General features: G+C 40.3%; 1 long non-coding RNA gene across 1 annotated transcript; it reads right to left on the reverse strand.

Moving 5' to 3' along the window:
• Positions 1-1,676: 1,676 nt before the first annotated feature.
• LOC121024999 (uncharacterized) lies at positions 1,677-9,999 on the reverse strand. The gene is made up of 3 exons (XR_005787903.1): positions 9,890-9,999; positions 4,891-5,056; positions 1,677-3,072 (listed from the first exon to the last, which is right to left on the reverse strand). It is a non-coding gene; the product is annotated as an uncharacterized LOC121024999 (long non-coding RNA).
• Positions 10,000-10,076: the final 77 nt, after the last annotated feature.

Genomic DNA, 10,076 nt, shown 5'->3' on the forward strand with positions numbered 1-10,076 from the left:
ATTAGTCAGAGAAAGACAAGTATCATGACTTCACTCATATGAGGACTCTAAGAGACAAAACAGATGAACATAAGGGAAGGGAAACAAAAATAATATAAAAACAGAGAGGGAGACAAAATAGAAGTGACTCATAAATATGGAGAACAAACTGAGGGTTACTGGAGGGGTTGTGGGAGGGGGCATGGGGTAAATGGGTAAAGGGCACTAAGGAATCTACTCCTGAAATCATTGTTGTACTATATGCTAATTTGGATGTAAATTTTTAAAATTAAAAATTAAATTAAAAAAAAATAAAAGTCAGTTATACCAATTAAAAAAAAATGCAATGTGCTTGTATATTCCATTCTCCCCAGTAACTCCATGTTCTAGGAGAGTGCTTCTCAACTGAGGTGGTTTACCCACTGGGGACATTTGGCAATGAATGGGATGTCATTTTTATTGTCACAACTTGGGGGGGGTGGAGAGTGCTACTGACATCTTGTGGATAGGAATCAGGGATGCTGTTAAACATCCCTCAATGCACAAGACAACTCCAATAAGGAATTATTTACATAAATGTCAATAGTGCTGAGGTTGAGAATCCTGGTCTAGTGGATATTATTAGCCAAAAAAATGTTACAAATGAAAACTCTGAGGCTGAGTGAGATAAATAGCTCAAGGTCAAAGAACTGAAAAGTGGCCTAGATAGGATTCAAGCCCAGACTGGTTGACTCTGGATCCAGCTCTTTGCTTACAATACTTCAATACTCCTGAGAAATGTTTTGTCAACTCATTTGCATGTATTACAACTCTGGCATGATAAGACACAGCCCATGTTAAAGATGGGGAGGTAAGTGTTCAAATCTTGGGTTGTTAGCTTCTTAATCCATTTTAGCATTATGCCCTATGGGCTATCCCACACCCCTCAAACACACACACACACACACACACACACACAAAGCACAGGGTATGATGGCAATGAGGGTTTGGTACTTAGCTGGGGCCCCTGAGATGACTGGAAGTGAGTGACTGCTGGGACTAGGGTGGTAGTGGAGAGGGAAGAGTGGAAAGTCCATCCTTGCCAAGATAGTAGTCAGTTATGTGGAGGTAGCAAGCCCATTAGTCCAGTCTCCTGGTACTCAAAAAATGTCTCCAGTCCTTAATTCCAAAACCAGCCCCCAAGAGGAACCACACCTTGCCATGTAGAGCTCATAAAAGTGACCTGATGATGTTGTTGAGTGATCACTGAATGCATCAATCAGGAAAGAATTCTTGAGATGTTTTATGATACATATTAGTAAGTTTATTTAAGTAGCATGGGGACAGGACCCGTGGGCAGAAAGAGCTTCACTTCTGTATGAAGCTGGTGGTTATATGCTTAGTGCTCAAGGGGAAGGGGACATGCAGGGAGTATCAGACCATGTTTTCTTCGAATTTCTACTCATTAAACTACCTCCACAAGATTTCTCTGGTGCTTATCATTCAGTTAGATATTAACTATAGGTGAGATTTACAGGCAGTCATGAGACCCTTTAAGAATGTAGCAACTAGCTGGGGCACCTGGGTGGCTCAGTCGGTTAAACGTCTGACTTCGACTCAGGTCATGATCTCATTGCTTGTGAGTTCCAGCCCCACATCGGGCTCTGTGCTGACAGCTTGGAGCCTGGAGCCTATTTCAGATTCTGTCTCTGTCTCTCTGCCCCTCCTCCGTTCATACACTGTCTTTCTCTCAAATATAAATAAACATTAAAAAAGATTTTTAAAAAAGAATGTAGCAACTAGCATGTATTTGATCCTTATCAAAACTATGCAGGCTATAGGTCAGCCTTCTGGGGTAAAGGTGAACATTTTTCTGCTTCTCTCTCTCATCAGTGTAATCTATCCCAAAGCTCTCATTTTACAGATAAGTCAAAATAAAGTCCAGAGAAAGATCTGGCTCACTGTCTTGAGGGAAGAAAAGGAACAGGAACACTAAGGTACCCTGCCATCTAGTGCAGAGCTCATGACACTACATTCTCTGGAATCAGGCTTGCAAGCTAAGCAAGCCCTTTCACACCAGTGCTGAGTGGAAGCCAATACACCTTCTCACACCTCTGTACCTTTAATTCTCACCCAACAGTCTCTATTAATACCCTGGAATTTGAGGATCCTGAAGCAGATATTAAAGTGTGAAAGTAGGGAGTATTAGAAAGAAAGAGGGATAGAGACTGTCCCTCTTCCTCTTTTAATATATCTTTTACACTGTGGTCCTGGGCTGCTCTTTTCGACCCCATCTCCTAGCCTCAGTGCCTAGCTCTTACTCCATCAGTGTCCTTGACTTTGGTCAGTTTGTCCTTTATAAGGATCCTAAACCTCAAAACCAATAAATTTATCCTAAACATAACATTTTCTACACCCCAGCTAGCCACTACACATACTTCTGTTGCTGGCCAAGCCCCAATAGGCATCAGAGTTTGGGACTCCACTCTACCCTGAGCCCTTACTCCCTAAGGCAGGCATTCTAGTTAAGTGGCCCAGCCATGTATTTCCTGCTCACAGAGAAAACATTTAGTTTATTCTATATCAGCAGTCCTTAAAAGGTGGTCCCTAAGTCGACAATGTCACCACCATTTTGGGAACTTAGAAATGCAAAATATCAGGCCCACTCCAGACCTACAGAGTCAGAGACTCAGTGTAAAGCCCAGTAATTTTAGTTTTAACCAGTATTCCAGGTGATTCTGCTACATGCTGAACTTTAGAACTTCTTCTGCCTTGTACCCTTATGCTAGCCTTAAAAGGAAGCTAATGTTATCATTTTAGGGGTACTAGGAAGTAGGGTCACCAAGAACAGTTATGCTTTGTAAAACTCTGGATACCATCCTTCATGTAGATGTGAATAGTGCCTCCAGAGTTTTGCAGTGTGGACCTGCCAGTAAGTGTTCCTCTTTCTCCCATGAAAAGAAATTAACAAATAAAAAATAGGAATATAATACCATATTTTCTATTAGTCCTCAAAGTGCTGTTCTGGAGCTGGTTCTTATAGGCTGAAGCCAATTGTCTGCATCTCTTCCCAACAGTGTGTTCAATGATTTCACATTGGTAGCTTGACATTGCCTAGAATGAAAGTGTTTAAACTACAGAAATTGGCAAACAGTACAAATAAGAGTTTAAAAAAATTGAAGAGCCTGTTTATCCTTCTTGGCAAGGCCACCAAGTATAACCCTATGAGTTATGTATGGCAACAATACCTCTCCAGCAAATCTGTACAAAAATATTATTTCATCATAGTTCTTAGTGGCAAAAAGTTGGCAACAAAGCGAATGCTCAGAATAAGGAACAGTTGAAAAAACTACAGTATGTTCCTGAAAAGAAACAATTTCAGCTATATCAGATGACTTGAAGGGGCTTTAATGAGATATTGCTGAATGAAATATGCAGGAAAGTCTTTATGATATGATCTCATTTTGGAAAACAAACAATATGTGCATAAGAATATTTGGTTATGTGCAGGGAAAGATATATAATAGCATCAACGTGAATTATGAGAATAATGGGAAGGAGGATTCCCACAAAAAAGGCTGTTCAAAATATCCCTAATATTTATATGGTCAGATGTATATAGTTCAAAAATATCCCTAATATTTATATGGTCAAATGTAAGTAGAATGACAATTTATATATTCTGTAAATGTAGACTTGTTTGGAAGAATATAATTAAAACAACACAAAGTAGGGAGGTGGTAAGGTGATAATAAGGCATGGTAGTAGTATTAAGGATCCATGTGGGGTCACACTTCCCCACGTGAAGCAGTCTCCCAACCCTGGTCAGTAAGGATCAGGATTGAACAATTCTCAGCTCCTTGATGCCCAATCCCAAGCTCTGGCTTTCCAACCTAATACAAAATCAAATGCTGAGCAACATATGGCACAGCTGGATCACTGGACAAATGAAAAGTGAGAGACAGGTAACCAACCAGCAACCACTGTGTTGTTACTATTCTAACAGCACCAGCCCAGATTCCCTGTATTTGTGCCCTTCTATTAGTGGGGTTAAGGGGAGGGGCTTTGACACCTTTCACTTGAGTGATAGCTCCCTTATCTTTAGCACTTTTCCTCCAATATCTAGTAAATAGTCTTGATTTCTAGTATCTAATCCTCTTTTCTTATTCCTTCCCCTGTCTCCCTTTCCAATATTTCAATACCAACACTAGACTTAACCCATCCTTTAGAGGTATTCCCTGGACTCCTTGTCTTAGCCTGTACCTACTTTCTTTTCCATAGCTCTTATCATTATCTGAAATCATATTACACAGTACTTATTTTCTTATAAGTTGTCATTTTCCTTCCACTAGAATGTAGGCTCCATAAGGGCCAGGACTTTAATTTTGTCCAGTGATGCATATCTAGTAGAATGCCTGCTACATATGGGTGCTCAATTAATATTTCTTTGATGAATTACTGAATACATGAATTGCACTTAGTCTCCATATTTCTCCTATGCCCTTAGGATATTAGAATTTTTTTTCACAAAGGTTAACAGAAGGTCCTAAAGAAATTTGTGTCTGTTGGAGCCTTGAAGCAACTTTCACTCTCCACATTCCTTATAAGAACTGTACAGATATGGTTCAGATCCTTAGCACAGGTTCTTTGTTTTTGAAGTTTTGTTTTGTTTTCCTATCTGTGCGGTAAAATGCATTTAAAAATTATGCAGGAGATTTCCAAACACAGGCAAAAGTAGCTTTACCAATTATCAACATATGACCAACCTTGTTGTATATATACCTTCTACTGTTATCTACTCCTTTTATTAGCTTTAATGGGGTATAATTTTCATACAATAAACTGTATTAAAGTGTAAAATTTGACAAGTTTGGTATATGTACATACTCATAAAATCATGGCCACAATCAATATAATGAACGTATTACTTACCCAAATATTAGAACAGTGCTTTTTAAACTGCAGGTTGCAACCCAGTAGTCATTTGTGGAATCACTTCCAGATAATTGACGTGAGATGAGTCTGGATAGTCCTGGAGCCTCATTTCTTCCCCTTTTCAGTAGCTCAGTTGAGAGCTGGGTGTGCTATACTGAGCTAGCTGGGGAAAAACAAGACCTCTGGCTGCTGTCAGTGTTCTTGGCAGGAAACGCTCTTCTTCCTAGGGCCCTTAGTATGTAGACCTTGGCCCTGGGCATGCATACTCCTTAGCATTGTTACTGCTCTGGGAGAACACTGATACATTTCCTGTTACTTAGAGACACTAGGTGTCACCTTAGCTCTTTTTCCCAAGGTGGAAGCACAGCTTGTGCTAGCCTGGAATGCTCATAGTTGCACATATAGCCTACTGTCCAAGCAGGCCCCTCTTTGCTGGCCTTTAATGCACACTTCTGTGACTGCCATATGCCAAGGAACAAGGAGAAATCAGGAGACTGTGTGTGCTCATCCACTTCTCAGCCTAGTTGTAAGTTTTCCCCCAATAAACCCCATGTTGTATTTGCATCATGTAGTATGTCAAAAGGTGGCTTCCTAAATATTACCAACACAGACTGTTGATAAGACCATGCCGAGTTTATTCCTTACTAGGGTGAAGAAGAACACCACCTATGCAAAGCTTTGGCAGAGATGTCTCAGAAGGAGGGAAGGCAAAATTAGAACTTGAGAACTGGAAGTTTGGTTTAAGGTAGGTCTTTATTTTAATGTTTATTTATTTTTGAGAGAGAGACAGAGCACGAGTTTGGGGGGTGGGTAGAGAGAGAGGGAGACACAGAATCCAAAGCAAACTCCAGGCTGTGAGCTGTCAGCATAGAGCCTGACGCGGGGCTCAAACTCACGAGCCATGAGATCATGATCTGAGCTGAAATTGGACACTCAACTAACTGAGCCACCCAGGCACCCCAAGGTAGGTCTTTTAATGCTAGGACTTGATTAGAATTAGGTAATGAGCATAACATAACAGTCCAGGATTGATGGAAACAGCAAGACAAGGATTTAGAAGTGAGAGATTAAAAGACTCAGGGGATTTTAAACTCCCTGTTGATGCTTTCAACTGAAGAGTTAGTTGTTGGATTTTTTTAGGATGCTCCTGTAATAAAACATTTGCCTGAGCAGGGGAGCCCTGGAAAAGTAAAGTCAAGCTAATGAAGACAAGAGAATAGCAAAGTCATATTTGTTTAGACAGTAAGGTGTAGTTTTAGTTTTCAATGTCCAGGCTAAGTGTGGGAATAGAAGGTTTTGATTCTCAGGTATTGGCAGTATATGTCCATGAACCCCTTACATGATAGTAAATAAACTATAAAATGAAACTGAATAAACTAGAATTGCATGTAGTAAGGTTAAATACTCTTTTGTGGAAACTTTATTTCAGTTATATATATGTATGTGTGAAATGAGTCAAGTAAAATGTATTTCTCACAATTGGTCTGAATCCAGAAATGTTTGAAAGAAAGCCTTAGAGAAATGATGATAGACCCCTAAAGGTGGTAATACCCTCTCTCAGCCAGTGTGCACTGCTCCAATCTAACCTTCTATGCTAATAATAGAGGAATGTCTGGCTTTGTTAGGAAAGAATACATAATCTGAGCATTAAAACAGAGGCCTTCTTCAGGTAGACTAAGAGTTGAGTGGGAGCTTTGAATCCATAATATTGCCTGCCATTTCAGCAGAGAGCTGAAAGAAGGCACATTGCTACTGCAGCACAAACATGCAGGCTAGACACGAATAATAACGTCCTACATGAGCATTGTTAGTGTCTAAAATAAATCCTTAAGAAGGCATAGGTTCCCATGTGACTGAGATGCAATCTACTTTGTCAGGGGACTGGATAAGATGACCCCTTGGGCCTCCTCCATTGAGAGGATATGATTCTGGAGAGAATCCTACAACAGAAGCAGGCAATTAACCTGAGATATTTTCTTGCTAACACCTCCCAGCACCAGATCTTGAGGTAGAATACTAAATGTGACACAGTGGACAATGAAGATCCACTTCCATTCTCAAGTGGATCATCTACTTCTCTGAGGACATTCTGCCAATTGAGGGCTTTAGAAGGCTGGAGGTTTTGGAAGGGATATTACCCTCCCCCCCTTCACAACCATCCCTCCTCATCAGGCCTGAAATTCCTCAGAGGGCCCCATTCCTTAGGATAAAGCACTATCTTATACACTTAAAATGTAAATTCTCCTTTGGCTCAAAATTTCAGCCTTTCACATTTATTTTTCCTACTTATCAAAAAGAGGCTTAGGTTAAAAAGAAAGTTAGAAACACTTCAACACTATCTCAGTGGGAATTTACACGGTTTATTCAGGAATTCATTTAGCAAACAAGGATTAAGATTAATTGGAGCCCTGGACGTACCTGGTTTTGAAGGTTTCATGGTCTGAAGCAGACCTGTAAACAGGTAAATCACATCCCATGTCTGAGAGCTGTGGAAAGAGCCTAGACTGAAGACACACAGACTTGGGAGGGAATCACATTTTTCCTTCTTACTGGTACCATCTTATGCCATGCAGCTGAGCTTTGGTTTTCTCATCTGTAAACTATTAAGAACAAAACCAATTTCACAGAATTCAGGCTATAGCCATAGGGAGACTGCTCAAAGAAAAGAAAGTTTTATAACGGCAAGTGAACAAAGGAATCATCACCAGTCTTATGGGAGTCATGAGGAAGTATGGATAGGGTCTCATCTCAAAATATGCCAGTGCAATGTGGTCCTTTTACAATTAGCTGGTTTTTGTTTTTTTGTTTGTTTTTGTTTTTTTTTAACACAAAAGGGTGAGGGAGTTTCTCAACTGTGGCTCCTTTTTTCGAGCCCAGGGCTCAGACAAAGTTCAATGTTTTCAAGCATTTAGCATATGGCCTGGCCCATGGTAGGCATTCAGCAAGCATTCCTTTCTTTTCCTTCCTCCAGTAGAAGGATGTACAAAGTGGTGTGGGGGTTCAGAGAAGGGCGTGACAGATTTACTCTGCTTCAGAAAACCGGATTTGACAAATGATCCTGAATCTTAAAGGATGAATGGTGGCTTGCCAGAAAGAGGGAAAAAAAGAAGGCTTTCCAGATAGTGCTAACATAATAGAGAAGGGAATAGAGGCTTACAAGAGGTTTGCATATTCAGAGACCAGCTGTAACTTCAATGTTTTAAAAAGAATAACTGGACATGAGGTAGGTTTGAGCCAAATTGTAAAAACCTTTGAAAAGCCATTTAATGCTTACTATTTCAGGAAAACAATCCAGGAATTTATTACTCTATCAAGATGAGGTTCCATTTTATGAGACTACTGTGTAAGGGATGGAAGCAGGGAGACCAGTTAGGGGGGTAGTACATGATTCAGAGAGGACCAAGGCCTCTTTAAGGCCTTAAGATTTCACAGACAATGCCTTAGATTTGGAGAGAGCTTGTTTAATTAAAGTCCATTGGTACAGCTGGAGGTGTCCTGCAGAACCACATGCCTGGGAATTTTTAGAATTCATGAACATGTGACAAGGATGGATTCCATAGTATGTCTGGTAGGCTGCAAAAAGCACCTACCTTCCAAATAAAAGACAGCCACATGCTAATCCCTGGAACCTGTGACTGTTACTTTCTATGGTAAAATAAGCAAATAAAATGGAACAATGCTACTTTATATGGTTAAATAAATTTAAATTTTTAATTGCACATATAACTAAATTAAAGATCTTGAAATTGGGATATTATCCTGGATTATCTGGATTGGCCCTGAATGTGATCACATATAGTAGAGGGAGGTAGTAGGAGATCTTACATAAACAAAGAAAAGGTGAAATGAAGATAGAACAGAGAGACATTTGAAGATGCTGGCCTTGAAGACTGGAGTGATGTGGCTACAAGCCAAGGAATGCCAATAGACACCAGAAGCTGGAAAATACAAGAAACGGATTCTCCCCTAAAGCAGCCAGAGAGACTATGTCCCTGAAAATACCTCAATTTCAGCCAAATAATATTGATTTTGGACTTCTGACTTCCAGAACTGTGAGGTAATGAATTTCTGTTGTTTTAAGCCACCAAGTTTGTGGAAATGTGTGAAAGCAGCCACAAGAAACTAATATAGTGCCTCCTCAAAGCTATCACTACTTAACACACTTGTTGACCCAGAAATCCCTAATTCTTAACAGGTATCAAGCCTCATTTGTCACATATTAGACATGGTACTCTTGTTATGTACTTTGGTCAAGTTTTCTTGGAACACATGAAATAGGGAGACCATCAACTTCATGGAGAATGAAAGGGGAAGGATAGGGGTGTTTATGGAAAAGCCCTATCCAAAACTAGCCTCTAAACCCCCAAAATGTTCACAAATGATTTAGATTTGGCAGCTCCTCTGACTGGATTATATTTCAAGGAACCATATAATCAATCTCCCTGTCTTTGCCTGTAAGCAGCCAAGATCCTGAACCATGTGAGAATACCACATCTTAGGAGAAAATGGCTGGAGAAAGCACATAGGGAGATCGGATTGGATTGTGTTGCTACTCAAAGAGATGCTGTTAAGACTGATATCAGTAGTTCTCCCTTAAGTGTTAGATTGGAAAACAACTTCTGTGAGAAAGATTGGAGCAGAACCCTGAACACATTTTAGCCATCCTGTGAAGTCAGAAGGGCTTCATAAAATCCCTCCCCCACACCCCGCAACTCCATTATCCTAAGGAATTATGCAGAAAAATTAAGTATACCTATGCGGATGTTGAAACCAACACAGCAGCGGAATGATGGCAGAGTAAAATCCTACAACTTCCAGCTATGGACTAGAATCTAGAGATCACCCAGCCTAAGCCCTTCACTGCACAGATGAGAAAACCAAGCAGATTTTTCAACCCAAATTTAAATATTTCAATATTTTCTCTGTAGTCTTGCTTCAGTGTCCATAGTGTTTTTCTAGGTCAGGTGCTGATTCATTGTAATGAAAACATACTTACAAACGCATCCCAGTACACAGAATGACCAAGATCTTTCCCCTGCCTGCCAAAGGGCACAAACTAAAATTCCTCCCGAAGTTTAGACGCGTCCTCAGGGTCTGGGACTGAAGCTCATTAGCAACCAGGGAATTAGCGGAACCTTGAGGCTGAACGGTTGCAGCCGGTACGGTTGCTTTGAGAAAAGAAC

The sequence above is a fragment of the Herpailurus yagouaroundi genome, unplaced genomic scaffold, assembly GCF_014898765.1.
Source record: "Herpailurus yagouaroundi ecotype Mexico unplaced genomic scaffold, PumYag 67428, whole genome shotgun sequence".
Classification (NCBI taxonomy): Eukaryota; Metazoa; Chordata; class Mammalia; order Carnivora; family Felidae; genus Herpailurus; species Herpailurus yagouaroundi.